A 14,454-nucleotide genomic window follows, 5' to 3' on the forward strand; every position below is an offset into this window, starting at 1 on the left:
ATAAATTCCCGGGAAGGAATATATTTCCATTTCTTTACTTTATCTTCCAAATTACAAGAACCGTATGACTAATTACATTATTTTAATATTTTATGATTTACTTCTAGGTTAGAATTTGAAGGTTAAAAAATTTTAAATTCTTTGACAGTGCTTTATATAACTAATTGTATGATTTTTTAAGTTCCATTTCCATTTGCACTAAAAAGTAAAGTAATTGTTTAGTATTGGGGGACCAAAAATAGCCGAAAGGAGGATGATTTACTGAAGAAATGAATTGATAGTAGTGTTCAAGCAGTCAAGAAAGTATCGAACACATTTTTTTTAAGGGCAGTAGGGGATTTGTACAAACCGTAAAGGTAAGTCGAAGTGATTTATGTGAGAAAAGAAAGTGAATTGTTGGTAACGAAGAAAGAAAACAAGTGCCCTGCGGGGCTATAATCCGCCTTCAATCGCTAACGCTTGCTCGGCAATGCTCTCTAAATTTAATGTTGGTTACGTAATTTAACGTATGAAACCATAAAACAACATCGGAATAGAATATCGCAAAAAAGTAGGAGCAAAATTTAGGCAGCCAGAATTTAGTAGTGCTAGACCCCCCTGAATACGGGCCTGGAGACAACTAATAATATAGGCCTAGCTACTGTGATTAAAAAAAAAAAAACGAACTTAACTTTGAAACCATAATATAGAAATAGAATGCAATTTTATTTAAGATTGTACATAAATTCCCAGAAAAATTCCCATTTTGGGAATCTTCCCAAAAAATATCTTCCCGGGAATTTACCCATCACTAAGCTTATTTTTGTGGACCGCAGGGCTTTTCTCGTGGTTCTCCCATTTTCTCACACTTTTTTGATTCCACCATTTCCTTCATTTTTCATCATCACCGTTTCCTTTAATCACCCTAGCGGAAATATTCGTGGGACGTAAAACTTAAAGATTTCATTTCATTTACAAAATTATTAATATATTAAAATAAGTTTGCTGATTATTTGAAATCAGACGCTTTTCTAAAATGCACATTATGACTATCTATTCCGTGTCAATACTATAATTTATTAAGCTTTATAAAAGTAGAGGGAAAAAGGAAACCAATCTAGTATATTTTACAACTAACTTTTTATTTATTTATTTATTTATTTATTTATTTTAAATCGAAGTCGGTGCAAGCCATTGAAACATTTCCAAATTACAAATGAAATTATTATTTATATACAAAATAATTTAAACAAACGATGGGGCAATTTATGGTTTAATCGAATATGATGGTGGTTGCTACGATTTAGAAGAAAGCAATTTTCTGTTGGCACTGGCATCGAAACTATTTGTGTACAAACAAGAATTTCGCATAAGTATTTACTTGACTTGTTATTATAGTTTACTAATAATTAAACAATTATATATTCGTGTAGAAGAAGTTCAGGTCGAGCTTTGGAAAAAAAATCACCTCACATATCTATCTAGTTCAATTGCACATACGCGTATGCTGATGAACTAAATAACTGAACGTGTTTCAAACACTGAAGTAGCAACACTGAAGGCAAAAATTATGGAATAGAGACCATGGCGACATCTCATGAGAAGTAGGTAAACTAGAACTGGGACTGTGTAAATAATTTTAGCTGAGTCGCATTATATGTGGATGGTAGTGACATCCGACTGGTAGCAGATTATTGTTTGGATTAGCGTTGTCTTGACGCAAACTATATCTGAATGTATCCACTTCATTGCACATTCAAATAATTTAGATGGTACTGGCACTCTGCGTCTAGGAGACCCTCTCCTAGTAAGCTTGTTGCTAAAGTAAGCCCGGCTATCACCGACGCTGTTCCTGTGTAAACGTGAAAATCACAAATTTAATTGTTACTCTATTATGCTTATTAACATAAGGAGTAGGCCTAAGTAGAGTTACAATAAAAACTTCCAAAATTCATGGATCCCAGATAAAGAATTTAGCCATTGAATTAAAGAAGTGAGGAATAACAGTGAAACGACATACTGTTTACTTTGTAAAGTGTATTTCAGAGCCCACAAAACTCAGTTAAGCAAACATGTCAGTTAGGAAATCAGAGAGTTGCTCATTTTTAACATCGTCTACCCAGTTCATTGCACATTGCAGTTCTACTACTCCCGAGGTAGTATGGAGTTTGCATTAAAACACAACCGGCCAACCCAGATATCTGACATAATTCCAACTCTATGTATTCCAAATCGATAAGGATATATATGATTCGTAAAAATGTATAGCTGCAAATTAAATTCATTTTTACATTTGGGCTACAAATAGTTCAAATCCGATACCTTTGGAGCATGACCTCCCTACTTTTTAATATCCAGACCTGGCAACAGTGTGTGTATTTTGTTTTTATGTTGCAAGCGGTGCTGTATGAGGTTGCGGGTGGACTTTACTGCGGAGAGGAACTTTTGTTTTACTGTACGGAACGGATCCATAGGTTGTAAAATGCACAGAAAAATTTGGGTAAGTATTTAATTTGCCCATTTTATATCGAGAGCAGAACCCAACCAACCACTGGAGTGCTTATAACCCGTTCCTACCAGTACTACTGTTACCTAGTGATGGGCAATGGGTATATTTCCGGGTGGTTTCCCTGGTATATAAAACACGGGAAGGAATTTATTTTCATTTATTATGATTTATGTTTTAAATAATTTGGAGATTAAAAGAATAAAAATCGTTGACTGTACTTTATAAAACTAATATAATTTACGATTATTATTGATTTTTTAATTCCCATTTCTATTTGGACTACAAAGTAGCAAAATACTAATTTAAAAATGATGAAAACGAACCAGTTTGTAAAGTTAACTAGAAATTCTGTAGACAGAGTTGTGTACCAATACGCATCGAATAACCGTTAGTAATACATGTTGTCGTAGTCTCTGATTTGAATTTCGCTCTCTGAAGAAGAATCAAATATTGAATAGCGGAATCTTTGTAGCTGTAAATACATTTACATTTAAAATATAATATTATCAAAATGAGGGTTGCATCCCAGGATGTTTCGTTAGTACTGTATTTTCCGGACCTGTGTTATTTAGGACTTATTTTCTTCTTTACGTGTGTATACATGTGCCAGGCGTTGTTGCAGAATTTTTGTAACACCGTAAATATTGTAAATAATCTTTTTAAATTAGTGATTTAATAGTACACAGTAACAAAGCACAGTGTACTTTAATCAACATTCTGTATATAGGCCATTACTTACACTGGCAAACTTACGAATTTTTCGAAAGTCTAAGTATCTTGTGACAGTTACATAACTTAATTTCTTTATAACATAAGTAATTAATGTGTTTACTATATCAGTGGTAGGGTCAAGTTTAGAACATTCACTAACATGTAAATTTAAACTGCTTAGCGGTGTAAAAGTTTGTGGACTTTCTATACCAAATGTCCCTAACATATTTACTCGCATAAGATATATTGGTAAATATACATTTATGCATACTCTCTAAATATAATTAAATAACACAATACCGTTCAGAATATACGTTTTAAAAAAACCTTCTGGAGATAACAGTCACAAATATACTCTGATAAAAAAAACAATTTTATTTAGAAATCATAATATAGCAATAGAATGCAATTTTCTTCTTGTATGTACATACCTTCCGGAATATTTCCATTTTTTGAAATCTTCCTGGGAAGATTCCCAGGGAATATTATCGAAAAATATATTCCCGGGAATTTGCGCATTACTGCTATACCCCTACCCTTACTACTACTACTACTACTATTTATACTGTTTATCCGTATAGTAAAACTGCATGTCTAATAACGTAATGTAACGTAACTTAATTTAGTCCAACCAAATGTAACTGAATGCAGTACAATTCGGTCAATTTTTACGATTTTGAAGGTGGTCCGGCGATACAGCAGTAATGTCTAATTTTTCATCTATGACCTGTATGATGTATCTGTGAGCCCTTATTTTTGTAACCGCCAATGTGTTTGTAGAAGAAAATATACCAACGTGAGTGTATAAAATTTTGAATTCACAATTTGGCAACGTGGATTTATACATGTTTATAGATAAACATAGGGGTTAACTTTGCAATGCCTGTACCAACTTGTATACTCACTCAGAAACAAAACAAAAAAAAAGAAAGGAAAAGAAACCTGAAAATGTGTCAAAACTACCCTAAGGTTAATCTAACCTGTTCCTATCTCTATCTTACACTAGTATCCTGAAGCGGTCCTACTTGTCGCTGCGTAGGTGGGTCGAGTGTATTAAAGTTTACTGTGAGTTAGTATTTCACGTAAAAATTTCGTAGTTCTGACGGTTCTTATTATCCTCCAGAATTTTTCGCTCTCATCGCAAAATTCTACATAGCATATATGGAATAAACGGGATCCACCAGACATAATTTGGTGGAATTTTACTATACGAATCGAGAGATTCTAAGATGTACGGAAACATTTGGCCAAGTCTTAAATCTGCTCATTTTATGTCTAGAACAGAAACCATCCAATCCCTGCGGGGCTTCTGACCCGTACTACTTTTAGTGCTAAAACTACTTACACTATGAATCTGTATTGTTAAACTGCACGAATAATTGTTTAAAACATGATTTGTGTGTAAATACTCGGTACAATAGAAAATATCTCCAATAAAAAAGAAACCACTTTGTGCTAAGGTGCCACCAAACAACACGAATGCCTTGTGATTCAAACACTGCAAATTTCGTGCTCTATTGTGAGTCCTTAAATCAGCCTAGTTATTGCATATCTTGAGAAAGATTCCTCCTGGGGTCCCCTCATTGCTACAATCAATCACTCGCAAATAATTTTCATAAATCCAAAGGGAAATATATGCTGCTGGTAGTTCTGTCATACAGTATGCAAAATTGGATCAAATCTATTGATGCGTGTGAAATGCCCCTGCAGCAAAAAGATTATCGGCTGGCAGGTTCACTAAATTCCTTTTCCAAATTTATGAGAATGATATTGTCAGATATATTTTCTCGGCATTTTTGTGCTAGGATCAGGTACAATCGGTATCAGACAAGAACACCAACAGAATAGTAAGGACGGTTTGCTCTTTCTCCAATAACTAAATTCTGATATATGAAATCCAAGTATAATTTAAGATCGCTTGCTTCGTACAATTACGAAGGAAAATAAAATATATCTCGATTGGAAACATGTCTTTATGTAAGCACAGTCTCAGTATGTTCGTCCACTCCGTAAGCATACGTCTTTAATACTGAGTGTTAATATGTCATTGGAAAATTAATTGTAGTAGTGATGAGTTGAGAAGTTTTCTGCCACGGAATACTATACTGTAGAGATATTGGATTTCCCTAATATTTTTAATATTCAGTATATAAACAAATCAAGATTTAAAAACGATATTATTTTTTATTTTTTTTCTTTCTTTATTTTCTGTGGATGATGAGAGACAGACACAACTTGGAATAATAAGACAGTCAGCAAACATTTAAAAAATTCTCTTTAGTAGACGATTCCTCATTCTTCATTCTTGGTAAATTTATGTAACTTATGTAATCTGATGTAACCAAAGCGTTCTGTAACTGTTGACAAATTATTAAATAAGTCGAGAATTCCATTTACCTTGCACTTTCCTGAATCCTACACGTGCGTACTTTGGATGTTTTTCCGTAATTTCGTCGGCCATCTTCCTACTTTGTTTCATATAAAAACGTCCCAGGACCCGGAAGAGGGGAGTAGCACTCGAGAAGCGGTGAAGTACACGAGGAGCGGTAAAGTTCACGAGGAGCGAGTGTGAGCAACGACAGGAGAGACCTATACCAAGTTCCTCGCCAATTCGACACAGAAGCCGAGACATGGAGACCACCAGTCGACGACCAGGAACGGAGGTACGGAATACACATCCAAGGTCCTAAACGCCCAAACAACCTTCCTTTTCTTTCTTCCTAGACAAACTCTCGACTCTCTTTTTTTTTAAATATTTGTTTTTATTTATTTCTACCCACATGCCCTATAAACTAAAACGCTCGTCGTCTTCTCAGTTACCTCTCAATTCTACCAGTGAGCTATATTTCCCAAGTTAACGATAATAGTTTCCTTTCTTTCTTCAAAACGACGACGAAAGCATTCCTACCGAATGCACAAGCGTAAGATGATGGAGATGCTGATCTTTTTTCTCGCATCAGCGTAAGAAGGTGATCAATGCTAGTTGTCTTTCAAACTTCTAAACTGTTTTCTCTTCATTTTTTAGGCTTTTTAGAATCACCTCCAACTTCCCCGCCACCAACCCTCTATGAAACTAGTTTTCTTTTGTTTTTTTATTTTTGAGCAATCTTCTTTATGATATTCTATAATTACCTTTCTTTTTCTCTCCTTTTCGGAGAGTGGTGGAGCCCCAATACCTCTTGTGTATGTTTTATGTGTTGTATTTAGTTTTTAGTGTAGGTATAGCATATTTAAGGTCTTGACTTGTGCCCAATAGTTTTATTACTTGTGTTATATGTTGCGAAGACTAGCGGACGAATTTTTGATACCTTTAGAGGATATTTTTAACTTAAGTGATACTGTCTATTTCGATCCCGCGGCCTGTTCGTCTCCTAAATCGACTAAATTTACACGTAATTATTTAGAGCAACTTAAAAAGAAGCTAGAATTTTCGGAATCATTTTCGGATATTTCTCCTGATTCTTTAGACGTAACTGTTCGTGGTTCTAGTTCTAACAGTATGGCAACAGGAGGAAACGATCCACCTCCGTCCATGCACGGCACGATTGTGAAACCGGAGCCTTTTTATGCCCGGTTGGGTGACGATGTAAACACGTACATCAGACGATATGAGACCATCGCTAGCATTAATTCATGGGATGGTATGAGACGAAAATTGGTGCTGGGGAGCCTACTCCGTGGCCCCGCTGAAAACTGGTTTGCTGGCATAGAAAGAAAGCCAGAATTTGCCCAAATGACGTACGACCAGTTCAAGCAAGCTTTTATAAACGCTTTTAAGGACAATTTGGTGCCACAATTATCTGAAGCTCAGATGCGAGCCCGTGATCAGAATGAATCAGAATCCGTTCTAGAGTACGTTTATGCGAAGCAGGATTTGATTTTACGCGCAGACCCGACTGCCAATGAAAAGAAACAATTACAATTTATTGTGGAAGGACTTTTACCCGATTACTTTAAAGTTGTAGTACGAAAGGAGTACAACACGGTCAGTGACCTTCTGAACGACCTAATTATCGAGGAAAGGACTAAATTGTTATTGAAGCGTAAGGAATTAGAGAAATTCTTGAAAAAGAATTCTGCTGTTTTGCAGTCGTCTTTATTTTCTCCGGCTAGCATAGATGCTAATACTCAGAATAATGCTGAAGCAAGGGTTCAAAGTCCGATTACTGCTCAACCATATAATACACAGTCAGCATACTTGCAAAACCAGCAGACTCAACAGAACCAACCGGTAATCGACCCGTTGACTGACATACAGCAACAACTGTCAAAGTTGACGCTGCAGATTTCAGCCTTAGCTCCTTCAACAAATTGTGAAAGAAGCGATGATTTTCAATATAGGAAAAAGCAGTTTAATCAGCCGAAAAATGTAGGTCAGGATTACCAAGGAAAACGGAACGGTAATCAAAACAACAGAAGTCAGAATAATAATGCTGATACTAATAAATAGTCCAGCAGTGATTTTGCGTCCTCAAGTAATAGTAATTCTTCGCCAGGTCAGGGTTCGACTCCGGATAGAAGCCAGATTATACGGAGCCCTTAAAATTCGAATACCATGCAATACTAAATTAATTGTGGAGAGAAATCTTTTCGTCAGATCGGATTTTCCGTGTCTCGACAATGATCTTACAGAACCTGTATTTTTACATCTTTTTCCGAGCCAGCTAGTCTCTAATGATCTGATGCTATTACGATCTACGTATAAAGGGAATGAATTTTTTAATGTTTCATCTTTACTTAACGATGTTTGGAGTTCTTCAATCCGACATATGAATATATCAGCATTTACGATAATTGACCAGACGCCCATTAAGATGCCTATCTATAAGCATGAATATTTTATACCAGGAATTATTATTATTTGGAATATCATCATCACTCTTCTACTTATTTATTTGCTAAGAGAACATGGGATTTTCAATTTTATATGGTTTTGTAGAAAATGTAGTGCGTCTACGGAATTTTCTTTGCAAGAATTGAGCTACTTTTTAGACATTGTGCAAACCGTTATTGCAATTGTAAGTCTAATTTTGCTCTATAGAGTTATGAAAAGTTTAATGAAAAAAATTGGTGATGATACGCCACTGCAGATGAAGAGTTTTGAGAATAAATGTAACGAGAGGATTGAAGAAAGAGATCAAGAACCTGAAGTGACCCCAGAAAAGTTCACCACTTCGAACAGAAATGAGGATGCACATTCAGTGTCAGAATTGAGTTTACCTCCTCCTCCGGAAGAATTGATAGTTAATGACGGAAGTTTTGGTACAGAGATTATAGTACCACCTTCTACCGTCCTGGAATTAAGGAATTCTAACGTAAAATCTTCGTACATTTCCAACTACATAGTGTATTCTTAAAAGCGGATACGGAAACTGAGACGTCGAGTAATTCACGCATTTTGTGAAACAGCATCTAGAAGAAGATATTAGAACGTATATACGCACGACCATATAAAATTGAGAATCATTACCGGACATACCTATTTTTATGAATTTAGAGACCTTCTTCCCCCCCCACAATTTTTATTTCCAACATAATTTTACTAACACAATCGAGTATTGGGCGATAAAACCCAATCCAACCTCTAGTTACCTTAAATTCCCAACCTAATCAGGAAATGGGTTAGGTTTATGTTGGAAATAATGAGCCCCCCCGGCCCCCTTTAGAATATGATATTAAGGAAATTGTATTTAAGATTTTAATAGGAAATTGTTTATATATTTTGGGCATTTGGTCAGATCATGAATATGAAGTACTTATACTAATACTAATTCTTTCTTTTTCTTCTTTTTTTTATGTTTCTCTATTGTCCTAATTTTTCTGATGCCTCCTACCCACCTCTACTGAAATACTACGATCACTCTCAGACTTTCATAAAAATCACCCTCACAGTCCTCAAATAACGACACTTCCTTTATTTATCTTCCCTGATTTTTTTTTTTTTACGATACCTTGATATTCTTACCTGAGTTGCCAACCCTGTTTCTCACCGGAAGTAAGTCTTCGGACAATAACCTTACCGCATTTCACTCTAATTTTCCTTACTTTCAAATCTTCTCCACAATTCCACTATTTCGTAAAACCAACCCCCCCGAGACGCCACTGGATTCACGTTTAGGTACCTTGACTTTGAAATCGCCTTTCAAAAGCCTAATAATAGTTATCTTAATCAAATCTTACTTTCCCAATATCATTATCCTTGTTTTTGAACTCTTGTGCCCCCCCCCAAATTTAAAACAGCCATTATAACTTGTCATTCGTTTTGCTTTTATCCTTCTGTTTGTAAACAAACATCGGCCATTACTATACCGAGAGCCTTTGCGAAAACTCCCATCCCTCCGTCATAGCGTCATGGCAGCCATCTTGAAAATTTTCATGTTTACATTTTCCCACGGCTTAGAGACTGTGTTCCTTTGCCATATTTTCGCTACAATTCCTATTTCTTTATATTATAACATCTATAATTTCACCTTTTGCCCCTTCTGATACACACCCTTTCTTAATCTTCATCCTAGATACACATATACAGAGTCACATGTTTCTGATAACTTCAATCACTATTCCTTTTTTCCTTTAATATTTTTTTTTATATAAAAAAATTTATCTCCCCACAACCCCTTTCCGTACCTCAATGCAGCATTACACCACTATGAAGAAGAGGATTTATGGACATCAAGAGATATCGACGCTCAGATTTGAACCTCACGATTTGCCCACCAACCGACGCAAGGAATGATATGTTGCTGAACGTTTTTTTCTCTCACTTTTTGTTCACACTAATTTTTTTGATGCACGTAAAACTCACCTTATCACACGTCACGGACATAAATATTGCTACTATAAATATATTATAATTATACATCTTCAAGCAAGCTCACAGCCACACCCCATCACGCCCAGCGTCATCTATCCAGCCAAGCCGATAACATCTGCCATCTGGTGACAGCTACTTCAACTTCACTACGTCCTTTGCATATGGTCAACGACCAAGCTGGAGTAGATTATCTTGCAGCTGAGACTCTGCCGATTCAGCATTCTACAGTTTCAAGTTCAATGTTATAAACAAGACCATGTGCTTCAGTATCTTAACGATTACGTCAACTATTTAAATGGGAGAAAAAACAGGAACTATCCAAGACATTGAAAGATGATGCTTTCAAATTGACAAATTAACTTTCTTGTGTGTTTATTCTTCAAATATTGATTGATTGATTGATTGGTTTAGTGCTACATTTTATTATCTGTTTACGCTAGTGATTTAAGTGTTTTTTTTTAGTGATGTGTGATTAATTATTTTTTTAAATGTATTTAACATACATAAAGATATACAGTGCGTTCAATAAGTATTTGGACCTGAAACGACAGCGTTCCTCTTTTCGTCGTTCAGTAAGATTTAGTGGCGGGAATGTAGAGATATTGGATTTCCCTAATATTTTTAATATTCAGTATATAAACAAATCAAGATTTAAAAACGATATTATTTTTTATTTTTTTTCTTTCTTTATTTTCTGTGGATGATGAGAGACAGACACAACTTGGAATAATAAGACAGTCAGCAAACATTTAAAAAATTCTCTTTAGTAGACGATTCCTCATTCTTCATTCTTGGTAAATTTATGTAACTTATGTAATCTGATGTAACCAAAGCGTTCTGTAACTGTTGACAAATTATTAAATAAGTCGAGAATTCCATTTACCTTGCACTTTCCTGAATCCTACACGTGCGTACTTTGGATGTTTTTCCGTAATTTCGTCGGCCATCTTCCTACTTTGTTTCATATAAAAACGTCCCAGGACCCGGAAGAGGGGAGTAGCACTCGAGAAGCGGTGAAGTACACGAGGAGCGGTAAAGTTCACGAGGAGCGAGTGTGAGCAACGACAGGAGAGACCTATACCAAGTTCCTCGCCAATTCGACACAGAAGCCGAGACATGGAGACCACCAGTCGACGACCAGGAACGGAGGTACGGAATACACATCCAAGGTCCTAAACGCCCAAACAACCTTCCTTTTCTTTCTTCCTAGACAAACTCTCGACTCTCTTTTTTTTTAAATATTTGTTTTTATTTATTTCTACCCACATGCCCTATAAACTAAAACGCTCGTCGTCTTCTCAGTTACCTCTCAATTCTACCAGTGAGCTATATTTCCCAAGTTAACGATAATAGTTTCCTTTCTTTCTTCAAAACGACGACGAAAGCATTCCTACCGAATGCACAAGCGTAAGAATACGATCTGCTCTGTTTGCCTGTAAGGTAGAAAAAATTGTGCAGATCTACTTTAGGCCCACTACTCGAAATAATTGGCAAAAAAATATAATTGTTTCACTATTTTCCTTCTTATTGAGCCCTGAAGGATATGCGGTTGTCAACATGAAAATATGTCGCTTGGCCTAGATAAAGCTCTATGGGACTAGGGTTACCAAACGTCCGTATTTAGCAGGCCAAATCCGTATTTTTAAGGCTTGTCCTGGCGTCCCTATTTATTTTTGGACATTTTTAAAATGCCCGTATTTTTAGCTATAAGTAATATTCATATAAGCTTAGCACGTATTTGAACTGAGCTTTGTTGGGTACTCTGCCAACCCCAAGTGAAACACGTAATATACGGTATGTAAAGTAATCTTTATGCTTCAATATCGGTTCTGTGTGTTTTCATTTATTCTGAGGTTTTCTGTTGGAACTGCAACTGGCCACATTGAATTTGTGATGACAATTGAATCGCGTATGAGCAAAAAAGTGACAGTTCAGTGTATACGTCAGAACTGAATTCTTTTAGTTTGTGCACAAAGCTGTAGTGCATTGTTTCCATTTACAGTAAACAATGGGGAAGAGGAAGTGCATATTTACTGTAGAACTAGAGAGAAAGTACAAGTGCTTCAAGAAAAAATGTACAGATGAAGAAGCTGAATGTTTAGTGTGCAAGGCCGGTACGTACCTGTCTGTTGCTATGCAAGGTGCACTGGACCTGAAAAATCACATTTCTATAACAAAGCACAAAAATAGTGCACAGGGTACATCATCGTGTTCCAAAATAACTGACAAGTTCTCTAAAATAGATTCGCCATTGACCGACAAAATACGTGCTGCAGAAGGAACGTTAGCCTATCATACCATTGTACATCACAATAGTTACAATACAATGGATTGTTTTTCGAAATTACCAGAAAAAGTATTTCCAAATTGTTAAGTAGCGACAAAAAAAAAAAAAAAAAAAAAAAAAAAAATGTGTGCGCGAACAAAGTGCGAGGCCATTATTAACAGTGTGATTGGGGATGATAGTTGCAATATGAATTTTGGTGGATAACGAAGAAGTGAATGTAACAATGTTTTCTCAAATTTGAAGTCCCAGGTCAATGAAAATTTGATAGATGTTGGGTGTCCAGCACATATTTTACACAACAGCATTCAACATGCTGTCAATTTATTGCCAATTAACATTGAAAGTATTATTCTAAAAGATTTCAACTATTTTTCTGTTTATACAGTTCGAAATAAAAGACTTAATGAGTTCTGTGAGTTTGTAAATATTAATTACAAGACATTAGTGAGTCACTCCAAGACGCGGTGGTTGAGTCTTTTTCCAGCCATTGAGCGGGTGCTTGAAATGTACTTACCACTAAAATCCTATTTTCTTTCCACGGACCATCCTCCTGCAATCTTAAAGATTTTTTTTCAGTATCGATTTAAGTGAAGCTTACTTGTTATTTTATCAGTCACTAACGTCTGTGTTTTAAGAGAAAATTCAACAAATTCAAAGAGAGGACAATTTAGTCATTGAAGTGATGCTACATCTTGAGAGTGTAATTAATGTGTTAGAAGGTAGGCTAGAGCACAAGTTTATACCTATCAAAGTGAAGAACGTTCTGAACGAGTTAAAGAAAAATGAACTACAGAAAATGTGTGATAAATTTTCTGAAGAAATAAGTCAAGTTTATGCTTCCTCCCTTGAGTATCTCAAAAAGTGGGTGAAGCCAATGGAAGATTTTGCATGTTTTAAATGGCTGACGGGATTCGGAACCAAGTTGGTCAGAAGCTGAAGAAACTGTCAGTTATGTAAACAGAATGGGGGTTAACATTAATGATGTTAAATTGTTTGATCAGTTTGTAAATTTGAAAAACTACGTTGTAGTAAAGGAGCAAGATAAAATATTCATTGATACTCCAATACACAAAAGTGGACAAAGTATTTCAATACCTGTAATATTGAATGTTTTTTCTGAACTATTAAAATTGTGTGAATGTTTCTTTTCAATTCCTGCTCATAATGCAAACGTTGAAAGAATTTTTCTTTAGTGGGTGCTCAGTGGACAAAACAGCGCAATAGGCTGAGCGTGTAAAATGGATGGTTTGTACGAAGTTCAATTTCAAAAATTTCACATGCAGTCAGTTTTATAATTACCTTTTTTAGAATAGGGACTCGCTGAAAAAACTTGGCTTGTCAGAAAAGTACAAATAAGTAAGCTCTATGCTGTAAGTCAGATTACTGCATTTAATTTAGTACATACAATTGTTTGTTAATTTTTATATATATATTAGGTAATTTTGTATATTGTTTTGTTAATTTTGGCGGAAAAAAAATTGGCTTCAATCATTTCTTAAATATGGCCTGTTTTTTGACCATATTTGTCCTGCTTTTCACTCATGAGTATATCGTAATCCTATATGGGACCACCAGAAGTAATTGTTGAAAAATTATAATTCTCTTACGATTTGCGTATAAATACAGCTTCTGGATGTATAATGTAACAACTACGGCGTAAAAAATCACCAAGCTGTGCTAGGCAGCCATTACAAAGTACAAATGCTCTTTATATGAGTCGTAGCAAGGCGTGTGCGGGGCTGTGTACACTATATAGAAATACACCGCTGCTGGAAAGTAGTATCTAATAGAGCCGTTTTTCATATGCATTTACTTATTTAATGCGTCGTATAGCAGTTCTAATGATTACGGTACTAACCGAACACTTGTAAACCTAAAATACAACAATATTATATTAAATTTTGTTAGTTGCAGAAATTTGTTCCTTAAAAATATGTCTTTTCATGTTTTTTATGAATGTATTTTACCTGTAAATCTTTCAAAATGTGCACCAAAACTACACCAGCTGTGAGGAAATTATTTTTTTATTCATCATAAGAAGAAAGAAACATTTAAGTTGTAAAAAGGCTATTAATATGGACAGGGAGTTATTGTATTAAAGTAAATTTATTTGAAAAATTTGGCTAAAAAGAAAGGTAACATAGTTTTGTTGCC

The 14,454-nt window shown here is 35.3% G+C and overlaps 1 protein-coding gene across 3 annotated transcripts in view; it reads left to right on the forward strand.

Annotated features, from left to right (window-relative positions):
* The first annotated feature begins 1,634 nt into the window (after positions 1-1,634).
* LOC145675792 (uncharacterized) overlaps positions 1,635-14,454 on the forward strand; it is a 105,980-nt gene continuing 93,160 nt past the window's right edge. Inside the window, exon 1 of one of the 3 annotated variants that reach the window (XR_014129215.1) lies at positions 1,635-2,479. The gene's annotated coding sequence lies outside the window, so the exon portion shown is untranslated. The remainder of the gene's footprint in view (positions 2,480-14,454) is intronic. The other 2 variants (XR_014129214.1, XM_081746494.1) reach the window with 2 other exon arrangements.

Source organism: Thermobia domestica, chromosome 18 (assembly GCF_964235325.1).
Source record: "Thermobia domestica chromosome 18, izTheDome1.hap1.1, whole genome shotgun sequence".
NCBI lineage: Eukaryota > Metazoa > Arthropoda > Insecta > Zygentoma > Lepismatidae > Thermobia > Thermobia domestica.